The 27,984-nt window shown below is 44.0% G+C and overlaps 1 long non-coding RNA gene across 13 annotated transcripts in view; it reads left to right on the forward strand.

Annotated features, from left to right (window-relative positions):
• LOC109245840 (uncharacterized) overlaps window positions 1-27,984 on the forward strand; it is a 228,326-nt gene that overhangs the window by 136,998 nt on the left and 63,344 nt on the right. For 11 of the 13 annotated variants that reach the window (XR_008418723.1, XR_008418726.1, XR_008418719.1 and 8 more), the window contains one exon: window positions 5,910-6,047. This is a non-coding gene — a long non-coding RNA (uncharacterized LOC109245840). Of the gene's footprint in view, window positions 1-5,909; window positions 6,048-12,997; window positions 14,061-19,798; window positions 19,965-27,984 lie in introns of those variants that run through there. The other 2 variants (XR_008418725.1, XR_008418727.1) reach the window with 2 other exon arrangements.

Genomic DNA, 27,984 nt, shown 5'->3' on the forward strand with positions numbered 1-27,984 from the left:
ATCCCCTGGAGGGCTTATTAAAACACAGATGGTCGGGCGACCATCCCCAGAATTTCTGATTCACCAGGGCGAGGGTGAGGCCCCAGAATTTGCATTGCCAGCAAGTTTCCAGCTGTTGCTAAGCGTGGTGGCCCAGAACAACACCTTGGAGAATCACTGACTTAAGTCAATGAAGACAGTTAGCACCAAAGACATGGTGCGATTACTTACCCCAGGGAAAATTGCATCCTTCATCTGGAGGATGATGCTATATTTCCAGCTTTACGTTTTGCCTGCCTGTCTCCTTTTTTCCACCACGGACCTGCTATTTTGGCTGTATTATTGTTAGCATCCCATTGGTGGGGTGGGGGCTGTAAAAAACAGAAAGGTGAACTCCAGTTGCTTGAAGAAGTTATTAAATAGATTTGTGTTCAGCAAACACGAGTTACTAGCCCACAAAGGTGACGTCCAAGTGTTGAGTGGCCTTTGGTGTTGCTTGATCAGTGGCCCAACCATGTTTTCGGGAACCACATACTTGACTTCCGTGTCTCTGCTCTGTAAGCCACAGTTTGGGTCTCATCCTAAGACTGGTTCCCTCTGTGGCTTTAGGATGGCTGGCGCAACAATCAAGCTTCCGGGTTGTTTGCTCGTGACCGTTGGGAGAGCAAGTGACTTCCCCGGGGCTCTTTTCAGAACAAAGAAAAGTCTTCCAGAAGTTTCCGGCAGGTCTCTCCTTCTGTCTTCTTGCCCAGACTTAGGGCACATGCTCATTCCAGAACCAGTCACTGGCATGGTAGATGGATTTACCTTTTGCCTAATCAGACCACTTCCTGGAACTGAGGATAGCATCGGATTCTCCTGAGACCCATGGTATGCATGATTGTTGACGTACTGTTATGCCCAGAATTCGTGATCCCCAAAGACCACTAGGGAGCCGAGTCTGATGCAAAAGCAAAAGAGCCTTTATTCGAGTTAGCTCAAGCTCAATCCCCTACCTGCACCCACGCAGCGGTGAGATACCAGGGAGAGAGAGCGAGTTTCAAATCACAAAGGTTTTATAGGGGTCGAGGGGCAGTTGGTGAGGTAATGGCTGTGGCCTCAGCCGATTGGCTGGGGAAGGGTCGTGGCCTCCGCCGATTGGCTGGGGAAGGGTCCGAGTCCTGTTACGCAGGTCGCTGGGCGTGTTTTGATCAGGAAGTTTGAACGGGTGAGCGGGAGGTTACTCAAGGGGAGGAGGCGCGGTCTGAGGTTTCTGTGATTTTCCCGGAAAAGGGGTGATGTCAGGGACATAGTCACTCAAGGTGGAGAACACAGAACAAGATGGAGTCGGCCGGCATAGGCCCGCCCTTTCAGTACATAGAACTGGCATTTTCTTGGGAAGAAAGAAAGGAGAATGGGTACCAGCTAGCAATTAACAGTGTTCCTTATACTTTCTAAGCCCTTCTGAGAATGGATATTTTTAGAAAACTAGAAAGCCAACTGAAAAAAACTATTTTGTGTTTTTTCAAGGCATGAAATTTTTTCAGATTTTTTCAGATTTTTCAGAAGTCGTCGGCCAATGGGAAAAGCAGAGGCAGCGTGGTGGGGCTAGATTTGAACCTCAGAATCTGCCGCTTATTAAGAATGAAGCCTTGGTTGGGGGGGGGGTACACCTGGGTGGCTCCATCGGTTAAGTGTCCCACTCTTGATTTCAGCTCAGGTCATGATCTCACAGTTAGTGAGATCGAGCCCCATGTTGGGCTCTTTGCCCACAGCATGGAGCCTGCTTGGGATTCTGTCTCTCTACCCCTCACTCTCTGCCCCTCGTGCGTGCTCTCTCTCTCTCTCAAAAATAAATAAATTAATAAAATAATAAAATTAGGGGCGCCTGGGTGGCGCAGTCGGTTAAGCGTCCGACTTCAGCCAGGTCACGATCTCGCGGTCCGTGAGTTCGAGCCCCGCGTCAGGCTCTGGGCTGATGGCTCGGAGCCTGGAGCCTGTTTCCGACTCTGTGTCTCCCTCTCTCTCTGCCCCTCCCCCGTTCATGCTCTGTCTCTCTCTGTCCCAAAAATAAATAAAAAACGTTGGAAAAAAAAAATTAAAAAAAAATAATAAATAAAATAATAAAATTAGCCCACATGCAATAAATGTGTGCACACACCATGATCCAGCGAGCACGGCTTCACATGCATTAGTGTGGTAATTATACCCAGCAAGGAATCCGAGTCCATTCCTTTGACCTCTTCTTCCTAGAGGAAGTTTGTTGGGGTCCAGTCGTCCATGAATTCTTCAGTTACCTAAACATTCAAACGTTGCATCAGAGTCAGATACGGAACTTTGCCAAGGCTCTATATCAAGCCCAACATTTGGAAATTTCCTGAGTCTTTGCTGTTCTCATAAATTGAGATCATCTGAACTTTTCCAATTGCTGTTCTAGATTCAGTGTGTGTGCGCGCGTGCACACACACACACACACACACACACAGACATGCATAAGAAACAATGAGTCTAAAAATGGGACTTCAAAACAACAAGGAAGAGAGACACACAGCAAAAAGAAAGGGGGAAGAAAAAAAGAATCACCACTATAGATCAGACCCAGGTCGCGTGTTTGCAACTGACTCAGTTATTATCACAGATGGAGACAGTTCCAAGAGATCGAGCCCCTGTTGTGGTCCAGATCCTCTGTGCCCATTTTTTTTTTTCCAGTCCTAACAACCCCGAAAACTATATATTATCCTCATTTTAAAGGTGAGACAACAGAAGCTGAAAGGTGAATTAAGTCTTCATTCTTTTTTTTACATGTCTATTTACTTATATATTTTTTAAAAATTTAGTGTTTAGGGGCGCCTGGGTGGCTCAGTCAGTTGAGCGTCCGACTTCGGCTCGGGTCATGATCTAGCAGTCCATGGGTTCGAGCCCCGCATCGGGCTCTGTGCTGACAGCTCAGAGCCTGGAGCCTGCTTCGGATTCTGTGTCTCCCTCTCTCTCTGACCCTCCCCCGTTCATGCTCTGTCTCTGTCTCAAAAATAAATAAACATTAAAAAAAAAATTTTTTTTTAAATTTAGTGTTTATTTTTCAGAGAGAGGGAGATCATGAGATCATGGCTTGAGACAAAACCAAGAGTCAATGCTGAACCAACTGAGCCCCCCAGGCGTCCTACATGCAGGATAACTTTAATGCATTTTCTCAATGTCACCCACCAGATACTGACTGACCCTGTGTGTTCACTATCAGGGCTCGGAAGGGCAACGTTCTCATCCTTTACATGGCGGCTGGTATGCTCACCGCCTACTCTTCTCCCCCATCCGCTCCTCCTGTGGTCCTTCTGATATCATGACCCACCTACGGGGGCTCCTTTCCACCTTCTCTCCCATCTGTCAGCCCATCTCTGCCTTAAGCCTTCCCCCTGCTGACTTTCTAAGTTAGCCCTCTTCGGAAACTTCTACCCTGCCATGTCCTTATCTTCAGCTTATTCACTATCAAACTACCCACACACTCTCAGCTTCTAGATCAGTGTCTCCTGTAGCCTCTACAATTGCACAGGAACTTCTTGCTCCCAGGGTCCACCCTCCCTTCAGTCCTCACTGCTTCATCGTCAAAGTAAATTCACTGATCTGCATACTATTCTCAGATCTCTTACGTTTACACACCCACTGGCCCAGTACCCTCCTCTTTTCTTTCCAGGCTGGCTACCCCTCAGCATATCCCTTAGCTGTTTTTCTAAATTCCCTGAGATGAGAAACAACAGACCCACTTTTCTCTCCATATTTTGGCAATTCCAGGCTTCGTCCTCTAAAGAGAGCATGTATTTTTCCCCCCAGGGGTCATAGCCCTTCCTGCTTTTTGTGTACTTTTCCTGCCTTATCCATTATTTTCCCTAAAAAAAACTCCGTCTTGGGGTGCCTGGGTGGCTCAGTCACTTAAGCGTCCCACTTCGGCTCAGGTCATGAGCTCACGGTTTGTGGGTTCGAGCCCCGCGACGGGCTCTGTGCTGACAGCTCGGAGCCCGGAGCCTGCTTGGGATTCTGTGTCTCCCTCTCTCTCTGCCCCTCCCCTGCTCATGCTCTGTCTCTCTCTGTCTCTCAAAAATAAATAAACGTAAAAAAAATAAAAAGAAAAAGAAATCAACTCCGTCTTTATGTATGTGTAAAAATGAGGCAATTATTTGAAACTATCAAAGAGCTAGCTGTGCAGGTGATATGGGGGCTTGGCATAAATCGTGAAGGGAGTGAAGAATTAACCACCGTCTATTCAAATCTTTTACCCATTTTTTGGTTTGGTTGTCTTTTTACTGTTGAGTTGTAGGAGTTCTTTATATAAAGGTCTGATAAGACCCTTATCAGATAGGCAATTTGTAAATGTTACCTCCTATCCTGCGGGCTTTTCCCTTTCTTGATGGTATCATTTGCAACACAAAAGTTTCTAACTTGGATGTAGTCTAATTTTCCTATTTTTCCCTTCTGTTGTATATTTGCTGTTGTATCTAAGGGCACATAAGTTACAAAGAGACTTAGGGGGAAAAACCCACGAGGATCGAAGTAAATAACATTAGAAAGATAAATACAACACAAGTATTTAAGAAAACGCGTAGCCAGTCACTCCTTCTTAAGTTCTGTTGTTCCCTGTGTAACTGGCTTCGTCACAGAGAACAGTGTCCCCTGGGGTAATCTTGACGAGTGGCCTCATGCAGTGCGGAAAGCAGCTTGAGTCACACGGATGCCCTGAGTCACAGGCGAGAGCTGGTCCAGCCAAACTGTGCGGAGAGAGTTGCCATGGAAACATCCAGGTCTCCACAGTGCCCAGCCTGATGTCGGAAGTCCTGACAGTGGCTTTGTGGCTGCCTCTCCTTTCCTAAGAGAGGGCCCCTGTGCTGTTGCGGGATTTCTAAACCAGCCATTTTTAGCTACTAAACAACCTTGCTTTTCAATAGCTCTCTCTGTCTCTTCTCCTGCCACCATTAGTAGCAGCCTGGACCCATATTTGGACCCATATTTTTCAGGAACAAAAGCACAGGCCCAACCGTATTTATTTTCGAACATTCTCCTTGTACAAGAGCGAAAACATGGGCCTTTGATTCCTTTTGCCCCCTCTGAAACACCAGAACTCTTCAACAGCGTCCTGAATCGGATTCGAAGTTCTGTGGCGGGTCAAAAAAAAAAAAAGTGGGGGGGGAGATTATATCGGATTGTGTCCTTATTTTCTGACGAGAGGCGACAGGCAGGTTTACTTACATACAGAAGGCAAGAGTGCCTTCTCCTTGCCTCCCCCCACGCCCCCGATAGAAGCTAGAAGGCCTTTGCCATCTGAGTCAGAATGTCTCCCCTCAGCCCCAAACCCTCCGACAACTTTCCATTGCAGAATAAATCTGTATTTCTTAGCCATGTTGACGACCCCCCACCCCCATCCCCACCACATGACCTGTGTTTCTGAATCTTGCTAACTCTACTCCTTCTTACTCGCTCTGCTGTATCCACACTGGCCCCTTGCTACTTTGTGGACAGTCCAAAGCGCTCTTGCCTCAGAGCCTTTGCCCTTGCTATTCCCTCTGCCTGGAATGCTTTTCCCTTCACTTATCACTTCCTCCTGCACAAATGTCACCTTAAAAAAAAATCTTTTTTAACATATATTCACTTTTTTTTTTTTTTTTTTTTGAGAGAGAGACCGAGAGAGACAGCATACAAGTCGGGGAGGGGCAGAGAGAGAGGGAGACACAGAATCGGAAGCTCGAACCCACGAGCCGCCAGATCATGACCTGAGCTGAAGTCGGACGCTTAACCGACGGAGGCACCAGGCGCCCCTGCACAGATGTCACCTTAGAGAGGCTTTCCCGAACCACCCTGTAGAAGAGTAACATTCGCATATTCTATACTCTGCTTTAATTTTGCCCATGGCACTCATCCCTGCAGGACCTAAGCTTATTTATTTGTTGCCTGTTTCCTCCCACTAGGAATATAAGCGCCACCAGGGCAAGAATGTCTGTTTATTTACGCTATATGAGTAAATTACAGCGCTGGGATTGAGAACGATGTCGCCGCAGTCCAACTACCTCGGCCTGAATCTCAGTTGAATCAGCTGGTGGACTTTGGTAAGTTAATATTTAGCTGTTTTTGTGCCTCCGTAGCCCCCTCTGTAAAATGGTGGTGGGGGCAAATCAACGATTACGCCTGCATCATGGGTTTGTCGTCATAAAAGAGGTGATACGGGAGAAGTGTTGAGAGCAGCGACGAGTGGAGAGCAAATGTTCAATAAATGAAGCATAGCGTTAGCCATTGTGGATGATAATGTACACACTTGCATATCAATCACCTTGTGAAGCAGAAGTAGGACTGGAGAGGCACGTACATTAAGTAGTTTTTAAGAAGTTGAACAAGTGGAGGCGCCTGGGTGGCTCGGTGGGTTAGGCATCCCACTTTGGCTCAAGTCGTGCTCTCGCGGTTTGTGGGTTCGAGCCCCGTGTCGGGCTCTGTGCTGACAGCTCAGAGCCCGGAGCCTGCTTCGGATTCTGTGTCTCCCTCTCTCTGCCCCTCCCCTGCTCATGCTCTGTCTGTCTCAAAAATAAATAAAAACGTTAAAAAAATTTTTTTTTTAAAAAGAATATATTTAACTATAGAACTCTTTGTGTATGTTATGTCTACCAACAATCTGCAGAGATTATTTGGAAAAACACCAATGTAACAAAATCGACCCAAACCAGGTGTTGGCTGCTGCTGGGGGGTGAGTCAGACCAGTGGGGGCTGATACCTTGAGGACGGAAAGATCTGCCCAATTGGGGCAGCCAATTGGAAACCAACCCAACAGCAGGAGGCCATGGGAACGTGCGTTCATGAAAGAGCCTAGAATATCATGGTGGTAGGAAAATGGAGGCCCAGACAAGCAGCAGCAACATGACAAACAGCACCGAGGAGTGACCAGAGGTAGTGCCTGAGTTTTCTGACACCCCGCAGAGCTCAGCAACCTCGAAATCTGGCAGAGGGCCATATGCTAATGTTCAAGGAGGGAATGAGAATGCCAGGGGCTAGTTGGTAAAGGAATCTCAAATTTAAGTGTGAGGTTCAGGGATGGAACCATGAAAACAAGCAGTGAATTCATCTCTAGGGACCAGAAATGCTCCTGCAGAATTTGGCAAAGAGGCAAAATTGATCCAGACGAGGTTAAAAAGTGGGCTTGGAATTTCCAGAAGCTTCGCGTCAAGGAGCAAAGTGATAGTCTAGCGATGCCATGTCGAGAAGAAGACTAAATGTGACCCCTTAAATCCTGCATGATTTAGAATTCATGGTCACAGACCTGAGCTGAGCCCACAGGTGAGAGCCAAGAGGCTGTGACTGTGGGAAAAAGACGTACAAGGAACAAGGATCAAGGCGCCAAGGTGGTCATTACAGAGTGGAAAGTCAACACATCCGTGAGGCATATGCATATAGCAGGTGGCTAAGGGTCCACGGGTATGCCTCCTTTTTGCATCCTATGCCTCGGATCCCCAGCTGAGTGCTGTCTGCACTACACCAGATTGCATCTCTGAGCTAGCTGGCATCCCACGATGCACTTTGCAGCCCCAAGGTTGGATTTACAGCCTGTGGCACCCAGCAGGGTAGTCACCCTCCTGTTTGGGCTGTTCTGCACCATTTCCTAGGGACAGACTCCCCTCCCAGAGCGGTTGAGGTACTTTGGCACTCTAAGCATGCAACTCTATAGACTTGGTTGATGTCCAAGTTAAGTTTTTAAGTAAGAGAACTTGGCATTAAATTACCCCGAGTGACTGTCATCACTCTGAAGCCAGCAAAAGTTACTCTGCTCAATAAAGTTTTGAGAAATATGTTGAACCTTGGGCAAATTTATGATTCTCTTTTCTCAACTCATGGTTAAGACTATTAAGCCAAAGAATTTTTCCCTCTGTCTCTGCTGGAACTAGATAAAGCTGTTGCCGTACCATTATACTCCAAATTATCCAGTTAGGAAATGTGGCCGGCATTTCTTTAAAAATTTGTATTAGATAAAGCAGAATGCAGTTAACATGGTATAAGGCAGACATTTAGCAAATTGCTGTGAGAACAGGGAGAGGAAAGAATGATTCTGTTTAGAATGATAATCAAGGAAGCATTCATGGAAGAGACACCCTTGGGTTAGGCTTTGAAAGGTAAAGAAAAGAATAATGCATTGCTGATTTACTTGCTGGCCTCCAGAGGGTTTCAATCTGGGGAACCTATCTCAGGGGGATCTCAGAGAGAGTTAAAAAAAGAGTCGCTTTGCTTTTAGCTCTAATATTCTGGCCCCAAGTTAATGACCACTTAGGTAAGAATGAGAGCCATTACCGGGTTTTACTCCTGAAACCAATACTACATTGTATGTTAACTAACTTGAATTTAAATAAATAAGTTAAAAAAAAAAAAAGAAAGAAAGCAGTTCTTTCATTTCTCTTAGCTTTGAGCTTCCTTGGGTGAGGGCCATAACAAGCATTTTGTTTTGTTTTCCTTTGTAATGTGGAGGAAGACTGAAAAGCCAGAGGGTCAACTCTAAAGACTCTGTGTGCAAATGTTGACGGGGATTGACATCATTAAGCCCGTGGAAGGGAGAGGTTGCAGATTAGTGCAGTTGCAGAGGAAGAATTAATTGACCTGGAGAAGAATGTGGCAAAAGAGCCTTGCTGCCTCGGGAATGGGGGTCCTCTTGGATGCAACAACCCAGAGGTAGCAAGACCTCGCAGGAATGTGGTTTGGTGGCACCTTGAAAGCCCGGATGGAGAAGATAAAGGCCGGTGAAACTGACTAGGAAACACAAAGACCATAGACAGTGAAAGCACATTAACTCTCAGGGGCATCAGATACCAGAATACTCTAAAGACCAGACTCCTCCCCCATTTTTTTTAGACCCAACAGAATAGGGAAGAAATCTTCCATTGTTACTTGATGTTGAATTCCACGTGGAGTCTGGCGTGTGAGGGCTGTAAACCAGATTCTAATCCGATTTATAAAAATGAAGAAATATTACAGTTTTCCACATTGAGTGTCATGGGAAAATTCATGACTGTCATATTTCAAAATCTGCAATGGTACATTAGAATTCCGTATCTAATTTCCAAGCTATTCTGCTGAAAGCATCTTCAATTTTTATATCCATCTTGTAATCATTAACAGCTATGTCTTTGGAATCAGAAAGAAGTAGTTTGAATAATAACTGTGCTTCTCACAGGATTGATAAACAAAAGCCACTTAATATTTTTGAGCTTCCGGTGCCTCCTGTGGAAATGGGGATACCTACCCAACAGGGTTATCATGGTGCTAATTGGATAATCCATTTCGGAAAAAAGAGCTTAATTTCTTAGCCAGCACTTAGAATGCCTTCAACAAGCGGTAGCTTCTGTGATTATGTTTGTGCTGCTGGGGTTGGGACCAGGAGTCTGGTCACCTAGGCTCTATCAACACTGGGACAGGAGCTTGGGAAAATCACCTGCATGTCAGTGTCCCCCATCTTTCCACCTGAGACACTTGGGAATGACAAATGACCTCACGCCATGCTCAGGAGGGAAAGGGTAATCTTCCTTCCCTGGTGGGATTTATTCCTATTTCTGGAGGGAATGTGAATTCAGGATAAGCTGTGGTCTAGGTAGCTCTTTTGCAAGAGGTAGGAGAGAATTTCTACTTCTCAAATGTCTTTTTTTTAATGTTTATTTTTGAGAGAAAGAGAGAGAGAGTTTCACAAGTAGGGGAGGGAAAAAGAGAAGGGACAAAGGGTCTGAAGCAGGCTCCGTGCTGACAGCAGAGACCCCAATGAGGGCCTTGAAATCACAAACCATGAGATCATGATCTGAGCTGAAGTCGGATGCTTAATTGACTGCCTGCCACCCAGGCGCCCCTAATTCTCATTTGTTAACGTGCATACAAATCTTCCGGTGTTTTAGAGATTTTATCTTTTTAAGTACTCTCTCCACCCACTGTGGGACTTAAACCCACGACCCCAAGATCGAGAGTCACATGCTCTACCAACTGAACCAGGCAGGCACCCCTAAATCTTCTGGTGTTTTAAATTATAGTTTATTAATAGAAAGTTTGAAGTATTGTAAGCCCAACGAATCAGGAGATGACTGCCATCAAAAGAATGGTTTATTACTCACAGTTCCCCTGAGAAGGAGGTAGTACACCATGTTGTGGGGGACATACCCAAGGTCAGTCACTGGTCAGAGAGAGAAGGGAGAGCTGTGGCTAGTTTTAGGTGTTTCCTCAGAAAGGAAGGGGTGAACCAGGGTAAAAAGGCTTACACTTAGTTAGGTAATTTCAGTGGTCTCTGGGGCAAAGGGGCCATCCCTAGTTGTCTGGTACCTTCTCCCCTAGTGCAGTGATTAGAATAGTGGCCTGGAGAATGAGAGCCCCATAAAGAAGGTGGTTGGGGTGCGGGCTCTGGACTGGTTGGTTTGTAACTGAAAAGCAAGCTTGGGGGCGAGTTGCCCATTCACTTTGGGGATTGGCTAGCCCTGGGAGGGGCCCTCCAGGCTCGGCAAGCCCCCAGATGTCAGAGCATCAGAACTACAGAAAATAAAAGACACCATTAATACACCAGGGAATCTTATTAAAACACAGAATTTTGGGCCTCACGACTGAGATTCTGACTTGCTTGGCCTGAAGATGAAGCTTATTTGTTTGCATTTCTTTTTTTTTTTTTTTTAACGTTTATTTATTTTTGAGACAGAGAGAGACAGAGCGTGAGCGGGGGAGGGGCCGAGAGAGAGGGAGACACAGAGTCTGAAGCAGGCTCCAGGCTCTGAGCTGTCAGCACAGAGCCTGATACGGGGCTTGAACCCACCAACTGCGAGATCATGACCTGAGCTGAAGTGGGACACCCAACTGACTGAGCCACCCAGGCACCCCTCATTTGTTTGCATTTCTGATCAGCCCCCAAGTGACCCTACATGCGGCTGGTTTGTGGATTATACTCTGAAGGAAGATGAGCGAACGGCATTGTTAGCACCCCAGAAAACACACTCTGAGTAGAGGCGATCTGTTCTCCAACAGCTCCCATCCCGGATGAGGATAGCAGAGGGAAATAGATCCTCACGCTGCCCCCGCTGTGCACAGAACCGGGTGAAAGGGTCTGGTTACTAGAGGTCTTCGTTTCAGCTCCTCAAATGTAGAGACGTTAAGGTCAAATTAAACATGTTGGTGGTCTCAGTATAATTCAAAACGATTGAGCCTGCCCCCCAAAGGCACTTAGGCACTTAGCGGGAAGGAGAATTCCATTAGTTAATTGACCACCAACCATTCGGAGAACTTCCCCTATGCGAAGGCGTGGACCAGGTGCTGGGGAGATTTTATTTTCAGTTTTACCCAAACATAACACAAAACCTAAGTGTACAGTTTAATGAGTCTTGAAAAGGCAAGGCATGTAACCACAACCCAGATCAAGGAATAGAACATTCACCAGGGCCACAGAAGGCTCCCCGATCCCCAACCCTGCCAGTTATTGGGCCCCCAACAATCCTGACTTCTATCACCAGAGACTGGTTTTGCCTGGTTTTGAACTTTATGTGAATTCAGTCGTAGAGTGTAAATGCTTGTGTCTTTTGTGTCTGGTGTCTTCCACTCCACACTGTGAGGTCCATCTGTGTGGTGCTTTGCACAGTCATGGTTCATTCTCACTGCTGTGTAGTTTTCCATTGTGTGAATATAAACCACATTTCTTCCAACCTACTGGTGGTGGACATTTTGGGGGGGGGGTTCTATTTCGAGGCACTGTTATGAGTATTCTTTTTTTAAATTTATTTTAATCTTTAATAAATTAACTTATTTTTTAAGTTTATTTACTTATTTTGAGAGAGAGAGAGAGTGTGAGACTGGGAGAGAGGCAGAGAGAGAGAAAAGCCTACAGGCTCTGCACTGTCATGAACCCTGAGATCATGACCTGAGCTGAAACCAAGAGTCAGATGCTCAACTGACTGAGCCACCCAAGTGTCCCAAATTAATTTATTATTTTAAATTTTAGAGAGTGGGGGAAGGAGCAGAGTAAGAGAGAGAGAATCTTTAAGCAGGTTCCGCGCTCAGCACAGAGCCCGAGGTGGGACACAATTCCCAGATGCTGGGATTATGACCTGAGCCGAAATCAAGTCAGACCCTCAACCGACTGAGCCACCCAGGGTCCCCAATGTTACAAGCATAAAAAAAATTTTTTTAACACTTATTTATTTTTGAGAGACAGAGTGAGACAGAGCATGAGCGGGGGAGGTGCAGAGAGAGAGGGAGAACATAGAATCTGAAGCAGGCTCCAGGCTGTCAGCACAGAGCCCAATGCAGGGCTCGAACCCACGGACCATGAGATCATGACCTGAAGCAAAGTCGGACGCCTAACCGACTGAGCCACCCAGGCACCCCTGTTATGAGCATTCTTATTCATGTCCCATAGGGACTGTTGGGTATATACCTAGGAGCAGATTCTGTGCATCACGAGAATTTGTATTTAGCCCAAACGACTTCCAAAGCGATCACGCCAGCTTGCGCGTGCATCAGCAATGAATGAGAGTTCTGGTCGCTCCACACGCTTGTCAACATGTACTCTCAACAGCCCTTGTCATTTTAACGATTCTGGTGGCTGTGTTGTGGTATCACGTCTTGAGTTTTTAGTGGGTACAGGTGGAGAATGTCGGCAAGGAGAATAGAGTGAACGGGAGCGTGGAGGTGAGGAACCTCTAGCCATACTAGGGCAGCTAACCTGGGGGAAACGTTTCCGTGGATGAGAAATGTCTTTCAGCAGGAGCTGCAGTGGGACAGGCCGTCAGTGCTCTCCTCCGGGTATGTTTGAAGCAATGCTTGAAGCAAGAGGCTAAAAATCGGAGAATTAAGTACAACGTGAGTGTTGAATTAAGCATCCGGAAACTGCAAACAGAGAATCCACACATTCATAAGAAAGAAAATTACCGAGCTTTCGCTATGTGTTAGAAGCTGTGTTACCTCCACACTGTGGATATAAAAGTAAACAATGTTCAGAAGAGATGAGTAAGGTTGGGGCACCTGGATGGCTCAGTCAGTTAACGTCTGACTCTTGATTTCGGCTCAGGTCACCATCTCCCGGTTCCTGAGATCAAGCCCTGCGTCGGGCTCTGTGCTGATCGTGCGGACGGAGCCTGCTTGGGATTTTCTGTCTCCCTCTCTCCTTGACCCTACCCCACTTGCACTCTCTCTCTTAAAATAAATAAAGAAACATTTTAAAAAAGAAGAAATGAGTAAGATAATAAAGCATTGCGACAAATTCTCCAATAGAGCTTCCTACAGCCTGGAAGCAGGAAGAAGGTATCCCTCAGTTGGCCTGGTAGGGCTGGGCGTACTTCCCTAGGAGGTGACATTGGATCCGAGCGTTGGTGAATTAGTGGTGGTTCACTAAGAAGGTGATGAACAGACGAGCATGAGCCATGGTTCGAAGAGGTGGAAGGTTACGGGGATGTGGTTGGAGAAAAGTCCAGTAGGTTTGCACAGATGGGCGGGAGTGGGTGAGAGCAGACTGGGAGCAGCCTCGTAAATACTGCTGAGCATGAATGAGCTGTGGGCAAGGAGAAGCCGCCGAAGTCCTTCAAAGGGGGCCGCCGAGATCCCTTGGAAGGATATGGCGATAGCACGGGCCTTGTGATCTAAGGTAGGCAGCGGAGGAAATAAAAAGAAAGCGACAGAAGTGACTTCAAAGAAAATACGGCTCAGGTCTCCTCTGGCAGGGCAAAAAAATCCTCATTTCTTGGGAACCGGAGAAGTACTCAAGGTGATGATGTCGTTCTGCTAGGATGGGCCCAGTCCGAAGGTAATTTTTCAAAAGCAGCTGCTCTAAGTGTTGGTTAAATGGTGCCAGGGGATTCGCTGGACACAGGTGCCATGTTCAATCTTACTCATCTATCAATAAAGGCAGACTCCGAGTGCCGGCTGGATGCTGGATGGCAGCCGGGCACCCCTGAGACAGGAATCCTGTTAGCAGATGCGTCTCCCTGCTTTCGTCTGGGGCCCCGCTGCCGACCTCAAAGAGGAGCCTCAAGTCCTCGACTTCCGCTTTGCCTCTCGATCATTTCAGCCATGGCTCCTGCCCGGGTGACCCAAATACACCCTTCCCATCATTTGAGACGGTTCCTACATACTTTTCCCCCTGCATTTTGTGTTTTTTTTTAATATACATTTTAATGTTTATTTATTTGTTTTTGAGACAGAGAGAGCATGAGTGGGGAAGGGGCAGAGAGAGAAGGAGACAGAGAATCCCAAGCAGGCTCCGTCCTGTCTGCACAGAGCCCAATGCAGAGCTCGAACTCACCAACCGGGAGGTGATGACTGAGTCAAAAACCAAGAGTCGGAGGCTTAACCGACTGAGCCACCCAGGTGCCCCTTACCCTGTGTTTTTAACACAGGAAAGGAATTTTTAAGCACTTAATCAACTTTTGATTAAATAATAAAGGCAGTTACGTACATTTTATAAAAGATATGTAGGAGGAGGTGGTTGTGACAAATGAATTTCTCTTACCTTCCTTTCTCCAGTCACCTGCTTTCTCCTCCCAGTGCAAACACTATTACCCATTTTATTTTATTTTTTTAAATTTTTTTAAGTTTATTTATTTTTGCAGAGAGGTAGAGAGAGCGAGCATGAGTGGGGGAGGGGCAGAGAGAGAGGGAGACACAGAATCTGAAACAGGCTCCAGGCTCTGAGCTGTCAGCACAGAGCCCGACGCCGGGCTTGAACTCACGGACCATGAGATCACGACCTGAGCCAAAGTCGGACGCTCAACGGACTGAGCCACCCAGGCGCTCTCTTTTTTTGTTTGTTTTAATATAATTTATTGTCAAGTTGGTTTCCATCCAACACCCAGTGCTCATCCCAACAGGTGCCCTCCTCAATACCCATCACCCACTTTCCCGTCTCCCCCACCCCCCATCTTTCTTGTGAATCATTTCAAAGATGTTCTACACAATTACAAACATAGGCCTATGGTTTTTTTTGTTTTTTTACACTTATTTATTTATTTATTTATTCTTTTTTCTTTTCTTTTTTTTTTTAAAGCATAAAGGATAGCACATCATACACCTTGCCCTCTACCTTTTTTACACCCTGGATATAGTTCCCCATTATTCCTTTTTGGGAAGGCTGCATGGTATTCCATTCATTTATCTGATCAGGCCTTTTGGCTGATAAGAGACTTTTGGCTACGATAAACACTGTCCCAGTGAAGCAGTGAATATCTTCATTTCTCGTGAAGACCTATTTACAAGACAAATTCCTAGAAATGGAACTGCCAGGCCACCAGGCAGGAATATGGAACAATTTGTGAGATTTTACCAAATTATGCTTTATAGGACCTGTTCCAATTTTTACTCCTAAGGAAAGTCTGCTTTGGTTTTTTTTTTTTTCCCCCACATGTTCCCTGACCATACAGCGTATTATAAAATTTTGGCTTTTGTCAATTTTAAGTATAAAACTTTTCAATAGAAAAACGTATTTGGGTTTTTACTTTTCATACATCTTCTTATTGAGGCTGAGCATCTTTACATCGTTTTGAGTCATTTGAAATTCTTTTTACGAAATGAACCCTGATCTTATATCTTGACCGTTTTCCCATAGGATTGTTTATCTTTTTGTTACTGATTGGCCTATATATTAAGAAAATTATTCCTTTGTGCATAAGATGCAAACCTTTTCCCCAGTTTTCTGAGTTTGTACTTTATTTTTGCAATAACAAATTAAATTTTTTTTTTATGTAGTAGAATTTCTTGTATTTCTGTTTAGTTTGGGGTCACACTTAGGATTTCCAACTGTGAGGTTATTTTAAGTTACCATGATCTCTTTTGGTACGTTTAGTGTCATCTCTATTTTATTTGTTAAAAAGTAATCTCTACACCCGACGTAAGATTCAAACTCACAACTCTGAGATCAAGTATTACACACTCCACCGATAGAGTCGGCCAGGCGTCCCTGGTGTCTGTCACTTTTAATTTTTGTAAGTAGGCCCCACACCCAGTACGGAGCCCAACGTGGGGCTTGAACTCACGACCCTGAGATCAAGACCTGAGCTGAGATCAAGAGGGGGATGTTTACCAACTGAGCCACCCAGGCAGCCCCCTGGTGTCCTTTTTTAAAATGTGTATTTTGAAATAATTTTGGACTTACAGAAGAGTGGTTAAGATAGTCTTCACCTGGGGCACCTGGGTAGCTCAGTCAGGTAAGCATTAACTCTTGAATTCAGCTCAGGTCGTGATCCCAGAGTCATGGGATCGAGTCCTGCGTCGGGCTCTGCACTGAGTGTAGAGCCTGCTTGAGATTCTCTCTCTCTCTCTCTCTCTCTCTCTCTCTCTCTCTGTTTCTCTCTGCCTCACCCCTCCTCAGTGCTCTCTCTCTCTCTAATATATATGGAGTATATTATAATCTAGAGTATATATATAATATATATAATATAAATATATTTAATTTACATAAGTATATAATATAAATATAAATATATTATATATAATATAAATAAAATATAAATATAAGGTTAAATATAAAAAATAAATATAAATAAATATATAAATATTAGTAGGTATGCACACTATATTTATTTATCTGAACATATTTTTATAAATGTATACACTCATGTGCTTTTTGCTTTTAAAATACATATCAGGGTCACCTGGGTGGCTCAGTTCGGTTAAGCATCTGACTCTTGATTTCAGCTCAGGTCATGATCCCAGGGTTGTGGGATCAAGCCCTGTGTTGGGGGCACAGAGCCTGGAATCTGCTTAAACTTCTCTCTCTCCCTCTGCCTCTCTCTCTCCCTTCTCCCCCACTTGCGTGCACTCTCTCCAAAATACAATATAATACAAGACGAGACAAGACAGACCCATCATGTCCTTGTCCCCCTTTGTCATCACTTCTCACGTCCTTCTCGACTTCTTCCATCCCTAAGCATCCACCCACCAATCTGCTATCACTAAAGATACATTTACATTTGCTAGAATTTTATAGGAATAAAATCATAAAATATGTATTCCTTTTTTATCTGGCTTCTTTCACTCAGCAAAATTAATTTAGGATTCATCCTTGGTTTCGGATATTTCATTAATCCGTTCCTTTTTGTTGCAGGGTAGTACTCCTTTGAATGGAGAGAACTCACTTTGTTGATTCATAGCAAATAAATATCCATAATCTGTCCTGATAGATATTTGGATTGTTGCCAGCTTGGGGCTATTACAAGTAGTGACTGTGACCATTCGTGCACCACTTTTTGGGGGTGGATATATGCTTTCATTTTTCTTGGACAAAGTGGAATGGCTGGATCAGAAGGGAGGTGTACCCTGACCTTTTTAAGAAATTGACAAGCTCTCACAAAGTGCTTCCGCCATTTTACATTCATATTAGCAATGCAGAATAGTTCTGGTTTCTCTGTATTGTTGCCAACACATGGTATGGTCAGTCTTTTTCGATTGTAGCCATTCTAATTGGTATGCAGGGGTATTTTATTGTGTGTAATTTGCATTTCCCTGATGACTAATGATGTAGATGTTTATTCTACAAGTTCATTCGCCGTCTCTTCTAGCAACATGAATGCTTGAATCTTATGTTTGCTTGTTTTTTTAAAATTGTTTCCTTCGTATTGAATTTTAAGATTTTTAGGTGTATTTTGAATATATTTGACGTCGGTTGTATATTAAAAGTCTGTTATCAGATACATGATTTTTAAATATTTTCTCCCAGCCCGTGGCTTGTCTTTCATACTCTTTAAAACAACTTTTTTTTCTTAATGTTTATTTATTTTTTAGAAAGAGAGATCACAAGCGGGGAAGAGGCAGAGAGAGGGAGGGAGACACAGAATCTGAAGCAGGCTCCAGGCTGTGAGCTGTCAGCACAGAGCCTGATGCGGGGCTCAAACCCACAAAGCGAGAGATCATGACCTGAGCTGAAGTTGGACCTCAACTGACTGAGCCACCCAGATGCCCCCTGTCTTTTGTTTTCTTAACAGATCTTCTGAAAAGTAAGCTTTTAAGTTCTGCTGAAGCCTAGTTTATCAATTTCTTCTTTTGTGACTCATGCTTTTGGTATCATATGGAAGAAATCTTTGCCTAACGAAAAGTCACAAAAGTTTTCTCCTATATTTCCTTCTGGATGGCTTATAGTTTTAGGTTTTACATTTATATCTATGCACTCATTTTTGAGTTAAAGTTAATGTTTCTTAATGGTGCAAGGTGTGGACTGAAGTTTATTTATTTTTGCTTGTGGATATCCAATTGTTCCAGGACCATTTGCTAAAAAGTCTATTTATTGACTGAATTGTCTTTGCACCTTTGCCCTAAATCAATTGTTCATATATGTGTGGGTCCACTTCTAGATTCTCTATTCATTAAATTGGCCTATTTACTTATCTTCGCATAAATGCCACATTGTCTTCATTATTGTAATTTTATAATCACTCTTGAAATCAGGTAGTGTTATTCCTTCAACTTTGTTCTTTTTTTTTTTTTTTTTCCTCCCAAATCTCATTGCCTATTCTAGGTCTTTTATATTTCCATATGAATTTTAAAATCAGTTTGTCAATTTCTACAAAAGCATCCAGGACTCTTATCAGGATTTCATTGAATCTTTAGATCATTTGGAGGAGAGTTTGCATCTTAACAATACTGATTCCTCAATCAATAAGCATACATATCTCTCTCCTCATTATGTCTCTTTTTTGTTCTCTGAGAAAAGTTTTGTAGATTTCACAAAACTTTCACATCTTTGTCAGATTTGTCCTTAAGTATTTCATATTGCTGATGCTATTGTAAATTATACTCTTGGTTAAATTTCTATTTCTGATTGTATGTTGCTAGTATATAGAAATGCAGTTGATTTGGGGGCACCTGGGTGTTGATTTCCACGCCCTGCAAAAGTCGGTTGAGCATCCGACTTCAGCCCAGGTCATGATCTCACAGTTAGTGGGTTTGAGCCCCGCATCGGGCTCTGTGCTGACAGCTCAGAGCCTGGAGCCTGCTTCGGATTCTGTGTCTCATTCTCTCTCTGCCCCTCCCCCACTTGTGCTCTGTCTCTCTCTGTCTCTCAAAAATAAATAAAAATGTAAAAAAAAAAAGAAGAAGAAGAAAAGAAATGCAATTGATTTTCCCTGTTGATCTTATATCCTGAAATCTTGCTAAACTCACTTACTAGTTCCAGCAGATTTTTTTATGTTCCCTTTAATTATCTATGTAGAAGATTGTGTCATCTGGAAAAAGTGACAGGTTTATGTCTTTGTTTCTAAACTGAATGCCTTTAATTTCTTGTCCTCCCCTTACTGCACTGGTTAGAATGTCCAGTAAGGACAATGCTGGAAAGAAATGGTGAGAATGGGTATCATTGTATTGTTCTTGATTTCAAAGGGATACTCATTTAGTTTTTAACCATTATATATATGCTAACTCTAGGTTTTTTTATTTTATTTTAATATCTCTTATTAGGTAGAGAAACTTCCCTTCTATATCTAGTTTGCTGAGGATTTTTTTTTTAATGTTGATTTTTGAGAGAGAGAGAGAGAAAGTGGGGGAGGGGCAGAGAGAGATGGAGACAGAGAATCTGAAGTAGGCTCCACTCTGACAGCAGAGAGCCTATTGTGGGGCTCGAACTCAGAACCATGAGATCATGACCTGAGCCGAAGTTGGACGTTTAACCAGTTGAGCCACCCCAGCATCCGGAGGTTGTTTTCTTTTCTTTTTTTTTTTTTTTGAAATCAGAAGTGGATCTTGTCATAGGATTTTTCTGTCTATTGAGATTATTTGTTTAGTTTATTAATATTGCAAGCGACAATGAAGCAAAAGACCCATCAACGTAAAGTTCTACACCCTGCAAAAATGTCTTCAAGAAATCATGGTGAAATCAAAATGTTTTCAGGCATACACAAGCTGTGATCCTTGGTACCAGCTTTGTATTGCACAAAAAAAATGAAAGGAAATCCTCAGGCAGAAGAGAAACGTGACCGGATGGCAACACGGATCTATGCAAAGGAATGAAGAAGGCAGGAGTTGACAACTACATTGGTAAATGTATAAGGTATTTTCTTACTATTTGAATCTGTTTACAAAATAATTATTTTTTTAAAAAAATTTTTTTAAATGTTTATTTATTTTTGAGACAGAGAGAGACAGAACATGAATGGGGGAGGGGCAGAGAGAGCGGGAGACACAGAACCGGAAGCAGGCTCCAGTCTCCGAGCCATCAGCCCAGAGCCTGACGAGGGGCTTGAACTCACGAACCGTGAGATGGTGACCTGAGCTGAAGTCGGACGCTCAACCGACTGAGCCACCCAGGCGCCCCTACAAAATAATTATTGAAACAAGGGTACTGTAGTATGATGTTTGTACAATATATAAAAGCAAAATGTCTGAAAACAACAGCACAAAGGCTGGAGAGAAGAAATTGGAGTATACTATTAGTGGGGTCTCGTACCATACATGAAATGGTGTGATACCACTTGAAGCTAGTTTGTGGGGAGTTAAAATAGGTCTAACATAAATCTTAGAGCAACCACTAAAATAAAACAGCAAAGAGTTATAACCAGGAAGCCAGCAAAGTTGTTAAAATGTTGATAGGGATATCAATATTTATCTGGATAAATATCATTATTTTTTTAGAGTTTTTTTTTAACGTTTATTTCTTTTTGAGAGAGTGAGAGAGACAGAGCTTGAGAGGGGAAGGGCCAGAGAGAGGAACACAGAATCCAAAGCAGGCTGCAGGCTCTGAGCTGTCAGCACAGAGCCCGACGCGGGGCTCGAACTCACGGACAGTGAGATCATGACCTGAGCCGAAGTCGGACGCTCAACTCACGGAGCCACCCAGGCGCCCTGATAAATATCAGCATTTATTGATATCAATGTTGATATTGATAAAGATATTCAACCTTCTCAGAACAATGCAGAAAATAAAAACGGAAAAAGAAGAAAAGAAAATATGGGCAAAGAGAAAACTAACAGCAAGATGACAGATTCAAACCTGACAATATCAGTCATCCGTAAGGTGTAAATAGTCCTGTACAAGCACCAGGCACTGTTGCTTCTAATCCTTCCAGATGTTTCTTTCCCCAGCATGAAGTAGTTTCTTTTTTTTTTTTTAATTTTTTTTTTCAACGTTTTTTATTTATTTTTGGGACAGAGAGAGACAGAGCATGAACGGGGGAGGGGCAGAGAGAGAGGGAGACACAGAATCGGAAACAGGCTCCAGGCTCCGAGCCATCAGCCCAGAGCCCGACGCGGGGCTCGAACTCACGGACCGCGAGATCGTGACCTGGCTGAAGTCGGACGCTTAACCGACTGCGCCACCCAGGCGCCCCAAGCATGAAGTAGTTTCTACACAAGCTTTCACTGATTAGTGCTCCCTTCAATGCTAGATGAGACTCTTCTGCAGATCTCTGCAGTTCTCTCTTTTTACAGTTCCCTTTTCTACTCTACTGTATCTTGGGAACGCTAGCCATCTTGATTTTCCTAAATTCTCAGCTCTGCTCTTCAACCGCTGGGCTCCACCAGGATTCCCTCTCCCAGTACTTTGTCCTGGAAACCTCTCAAGGTGTTGAGACAACCATAGGGCTCACCTCATTAGCGTTCTGTCTTTCAGGAACCATTGGTCCTCATTGCTTGGTATCCACTGTCTTGAAAACTGGTGTTTCATGTATTTTATTGATTTTTGTTTGTTTCAGTCAAGAGCGTAAATACAGTCTCTATTACTACACCTTGGTCAGAAGGAGAAATCAGTTTATCCCTTTTTATTGCCAAGGATATTCCATTGCACAAGTATACCAGTTTGTTTATTCATTCACTTATTGAAGGGCTAGGTTGTTTCCAGTTTGGGGCAACTTGAATAAAGCTTCTATAAACATTTGTAGGAACACAAATTTTCAATTAAGTTGGGTAAATACCCAGGAGTGATATTACTCAGTTGCTTGTTAATGGCATACTCAATTTTATAAGAAACCGTTGAGTTTTTTCCCAAAGTGGCTGTGCTACGTGGCGTTCCCACCAAGAATCTATGAGTGTTCCAGTTGCTGTACATTCTTGCCAGCACTTGGTGCTGTAAGTTGTTTGTTTATTGATTTATTGCTAGTCATTCTAATACATGGAGAGTGGTATCTCATTGTGGTTTTAATTTGCATTTCCCTAATGACTAGTGATGTTGAACATCTTTTTATATGCTTATTTGCTGTCTGTGTCTTCTTTGGTGAGAAGTTTATTGAGAACTTTTACCCATTTAAAAAAAAATTGGATTGTCTGTTTTCTTGTTGAGTGTTCTTTATATATTATGGATACAAATCCTTTATCAGATGTTACTTGCAAATATTTTCTCCCAAGTATAGTCTTGTCCTATGTTTCATTTTTAAATCTCCCTTTTTAGAGGGATGTGATTTGTCAAAAACACCTGAGTAGTATAATTGTATTAATGTTCCAAAGCTATTTATTGACTAATGTAAACCAAGGATTTTAACTACAGTAATTTTTACGCACAGACATTTAAAGTCATTTATATCTGAGTAAATTTTGAGAGTGAATAAAGTACAGTAACAAGGTCAGGGCATCTGTGTTCTCTTTCTAACTTGGCCACTACTGACGTGATCCTGAAGATCTTGATGTCTCCAAGCTCAATTTCCTCAGCAGGAAATGTTCAACTTTGAATACAGGCTTTTCGAAGTTACTAGCACAGAACACAATAACATTCTCGGTTGACCTTCCTGGAAATTATAGTTTTATCTTGATTTTTTTTTTCACTTCCCTCGTGACATGTGTGCAGTGATATTTCTATGTGTTTTTTTCTATTTATACGATTCAAATAATTTGAAAGCTAGAGAATGCACGTGCAAATAAAGAGGGGGGAGAGTGAAAGAGGAAAAGCGTTTACATTTTATCAAGATAAAACATGAGCACTTCATTTATTTTGAAAAATTCCACTTAAGCAAGATATGTGACTTGATAGGCATGGATAGTACATGACATCAGAAATAGCACATATATTATTTAAGGGCACTGGAGTTATACTTATCAGCGATTAAACTGATCATTTTATTCGGTTGTGGTATAGCGTCAAAATATGTTTTGAAGGGGGCGCCTGGGTGGCCCAGTTGGTTAAGTGTCCAATTTCAACTCAGGTCATGATCTCATGGTCTGTGGGTTCGAGCCCCACGTCAGGCTGTGTGCTGACAGCTCAGAGCCCGGAGCCTGCTTCGGATTCTGTGTCTCCCTCTCTCTCTCTGCCCCTCCACCACTCATGCTATTTCTGTCTCAAAAATAAATAAACATTAAAAAAAATATTTCAAAAAAAATATGTTTTGAGGAAACATTCTATCCTACTGTCTTTTCTTCCATCATTTTATTATGAAATTTTTCCAATGAATAAATCAAGTTGCAAGAATTGTATGGTGAATACCCATAAACCTACTATATAGATTCTACAATGAACATTTTACTACATTTCCTTTATCACGTACCTATCTATCCTTCCTGCTACTCATCTATCAATCCACTTTATTTTCTGATGTGTTCTGAAGCCTGTGGAGTATTTATTATGAAGAAATCTTTTGGTTCTTTGATGAGATCATGAATGGACCAGATCATATCCTGGTGCATTTAAAAAAAAAAAAAAAAAAAAAAAAAAATCATCCAGCTAAATATTGCTAAAGTTCCCAAAGCTGGGAAATTCTCCCAAGAAACAAACAAAAAGATTCCTGGCCAGAACCCCTGGATATTTTGAGTTTAAACCTGGGGTAAGCCTAACATAAGAATCCCCCACACCCTTTCTTCCCCTTAGCTCCACAGTCGTCTAAATTGTCCACTAAGGTGTTTGTCCAGACACAGCTTGAGAAAGTCCATTAGAAACAGCATTTGTGGGCAAGGGCCATGATGTATCTCCATTATAACAGTCTGAGGAAGAGGGAGTCAGAGAGAAGATATTCCAGAAGTGAATTCAGCGAGGGAACGTATGCTCAGACAGGGCTGAGGTCAGATGGGGCTCTGACACAGCCTTTGCAAACCTAGTTGACTGAAAGAATCATTTGAGAGAACTAAAATAAAGAACAAAACAAGAGCTTAGTTCCTAACAAAGATTGATGTGTTTTTCATAATTTTCAAAAAACATTTTAATTTAGTTTTGAGAGACAGAGACAACACGAGCAGGGGAGACAGACAGAGAGAGAGGGAGACACAGAATCCGAAGCAGTCTCCGGGCTCCGAGCTGTCAGCACAGAGCCCAATGCAGGGCTCGAACCCACGAACCGTGAGATCATGACCTGAGCCGAAGTCGGACACTCAACCGACTGAGCCACGCAAGCACCCGACAAAGAGATTGACTTAGAAGCTCGGGGTGAGGGTCTGCATCTTTTTTTTTTTTAACCAGTGATACACATATTCTGGATGCTACTGGTCTATGGCCAGTTATTTAGGAATTTCCCCGGATTTGAAGAAGTAGAAAAGAACTTGCTGAGACATGATAGCTTTTAGTACAAGCGAAGTGATATTCATGTGCGAGAGTCCTCAGCTTGGTTCTATTGCTGGAACTTAACACACATCGGGTTAACTGGTAGAACGGGCCTCCAGAAGTTGATTGCCCTAAAGGCCCATGTAAGACAAGCTTGGTCACATACCAAACCCATGCACAGTGGAAGGGAGGGGTGGATCTGAGTTCCAGATAGTGTTTGGCTCTCAGTCGTGCATCCTGACCCCGGCTACCAGTCTGGGAAACAGCCAGGAAAGGGGGCTCTGGGCAAAACACGGAAACATTTGGCTGATAGCTCTACGATATTGAAGCCCAAGCAGCATTCCTTTGTTGTTCGTAAGACAGAGTAAGATACAAAAGGAGGTGGGATTTTATAGGGAAGACTCCATGCTTGGAGAAGTCCAGAGGACAGCAGTCTTTGGTCCTGTGCGTCAGTTGTGGTACACAGTGGGAGATGGTAGTTCCCAGGGCAAGGCTCAGGGGGACCTTGAGGCCCTGATGCCTAGGGCATCATTGGAGCCAAAGCTTCAGAGGAAAAAAAAAAAAAAAAAAAATGGAAGCCATCATCCAGGCGCTAGGCCATTCTTAACATGATTCTCCTGGGGGCGCCTGGGTGGCTCAGGCAGTTGAGCATCTGACTTCGGCCCAGGTCATGATCTCGCGGTTCGTGAGTTCGAGCCCCGCGTCGGGCTCTGTGCCGACAGCTCGGAGCCTGGACCCTGCTTTGGATTCTGTGTCTCTTTCTCTCTCTGCCCCTCTCCTGTTTGTGCTTTGTCTCTCAAAAATAAATAAATGTGAAAAGAAAATTTAAAAAAAAGACAACACTATTCTCCCAGAACATCCGGAAATAATTGATAGTTGGGGGGGGGGGATTTTTAAGAGATGAACAGCTTCAGTTACTGGCAAAGTTTGGGCAAGAGTCAGCAAAATATGACATATATAGGTGTTGAATTTAAATTCCATTGGCTTGTTGGGTGAAATTAAGAACTTGTAACGAAGGCCAAAAGAAATCAAGTCCCCAAGAAATTAATGAGGCAGCATATTAAGAGAAGGACAGAACAGATGCTTCGTAAACTCGTGTCTGCCCTAATAGATATTGCCTGGCTTATCTTCTTCTAATTAAAAGTTACTGTATTAACTGTAACTTAATAAGAAATTGTTATTTCGGCTGCAGGCGTAACCTGCGATGTCCTGCGCTTCTAACTCTCCTCTTGCTTTGATCTTGCTTTACTCGTTCCCTTTCTGTAGCGTTTCCTGGACTCTTCTCCCCTGATGCCTTAAAAAAATGCATTTTCTTATTTGTCTCCGCCCCACGAAAGAAAAATGGGATTTCAGGGTTGAATGCATGTGGGTGTTGGTCCTTCCAACTCGCCCCATGTTGACAATCCACTCCTAGGCGGCTTCTTGTCTCATCGGGGCCAGAAGGGCTGATACAGAGAATGACATTCTTTCCAGCAAAGGCCCTCGCCCCTCACTCTGAGAAGACACACAGTGGATCGATTCTGAAAAGCATCTGATGGGCTTTGATTCTCCTCCAGGAGTGATGAACATTTGGAATATCGAAGAGCAAGCTAAGTCTAAGATGCGAGGCACCGAGACGCTTGCATTTGGAACTTGGTAAAATCAGGATCGGGTGGCTTGGACGTGTGGCTCAGGGCACGGCATGCACAGGTGGTTGGGAACAGGGTTTGTATCTGTGTCATATTTTAGCCCAACAGGTGATCTCTGTGGAGAAGCTGTGCAGTCATGATAAAGAGGGGGTGAGGTAAACACCATCTACAGACACATTTGAGGCTCAAATGAGAGCTTAATGCAGGGAGAGTTCTTGCAACATCAGAATGTAAATAATTTACTTTACTCATTCGTTCAGCAGGGAGAGGGGAGGGAAGATTAATGGGCAGTTTAAAAGAAAGTCCAGTTAAAACCTTGGCCGCCCTAAAGCCATAGAAGCAAGAGCCAGTTTAATCTAAACAAAAGAGGCAGCTCCCCCATTTGGGCAGGGCTGGGAGACCACACAGTGGCTGAGCATCGCCCATCAGCAGGGTCCCGCTCTTTATAGACCATTTGTTTCCATTTGTAGTGAAAAAGGAGATACTCTTGTAGAGGTTAAGTCAGCCAGTTATTTGTTATAAACTTGCAGAAAGGAATGGGTTTGAAACAAGTCTTAAGTGTTTCAGTGACAAACATTTAACGTCGCCTCCGAGATTTATGGCACTTCTGTTCACCCTTTGAAAGCTTTTAGTCCAGTGGCAAAGGTGACTGGGGGCTTGTCCAGCAGAAAGGAGGTTCTTTCTGTCGGTGTCTTATCATTTGAGCGCTGGCTGGAGAACATTCCAGAGTTTCACTAATGAGCGGTCGCCCTTTCTGCTCACACCGTCGTCTGCCTTGCAAGTATGATTGTCTTTGGAGAGCAATGCAAACATTGAAGGGCTCTGGCATCTGGAAATCCACACCTCCCCAGCTGTGATGCAGGGAGGAGGGAGGAGGACAGGCAGAGCTGACTCCAGGCCACCCCTGCAGCCACAGGACCACAGAGCAAGGAGGCCCAGGTGCCACATACCTGCTGTTGGCCACTGCTATGCTGTCGGGAGCACCTGCGGTTGTTGGGATCCCAGCCCTAGAATAATCCATAGGGTGAAGCCTCATCATGCAGTGGCCAAGGCCTCACTCCCTTTTTCGAATCCCAATTTTGGTGAAAACAGCCCCCACTGGCTCGATGACAGTCAGATTAGGCTTCCTGAAGGCATGTGCTGGCTGCTTCTGACAGGTTACTGCTTCCCGATTTGCCATACTGAGAGTTTCTCTGCTGCTGTTGGCCGTTGTGGAGCCATAGCTATCTGCTACCACCTGGCCTTGGCGGGGTTGGGGGGGGGGGGTACAGGGAGAGCCATGGGCTGTCCCTCCTAATTCTACAAGGACAGGATTGTATGTCTGATTGAGGCTCATTAGGACTTACAGTGACTCCACGATGCAGCCCGGGCCGGTTCTGAGGGGTCTTCACGGAGCTCTATCCTTGCTGGGTCCCAGCTTGCTCCGTGTCATAAGAGGAACAGTCAGCATTTATTGGGTGCTTATAAGGCACCAAGCACTATTCTAAGCCTTTGGTGGGTACTATCGCATTGATCGTCACAACTGCCCGATGAGATCTGTTTTATAGATGAGGAAACTAAGGCACAGAGAGATTCCGTAACCTGCTCAAGGCCACAGAGCCAGCAAATGCAGACTAGGATCCAAATCCAGGCTGCCACACTCCAGAGCCCCTTAATCGTGCACTCTCTACTCTTTCCTTGCCCACCAGGAAGCTCCATGCGACTCCACATTTTCAGTTCAGGCCCCACTGCTAAAATGCCTCCAAAGGGACAAGGACATTCCCCTGAAACCAGCCTGAGGTCCACTGACAATGTCTTCTTTTCTTACCCCAGGACTGATCTTTCAAAAGACAATGGTTAGCCCGTTTCTTTTCTTTCTTTCTTTTTTTTTTTAATGTTTATTTTTAAGAGACAGAGAACACGAGCTGGGGAGGGGCAGAGAGAGAGAGAGAGACACAGAGTCCGAAGCAGTCTCCGGGCTCCGAGCTGTCAGCACAGAGCCCGTCGCGGAGCTCG

The sequence above is a fragment of the Panthera pardus genome, unplaced genomic scaffold (genome assembly GCF_024362965.1).
Source record: "Panthera pardus isolate Hobbes unplaced genomic scaffold, ASM2436296v1 HiC_scaffold_3, whole genome shotgun sequence".
Taxonomy (NCBI): Eukaryota; Metazoa; Chordata; class Mammalia; order Carnivora; family Felidae; genus Panthera; species Panthera pardus.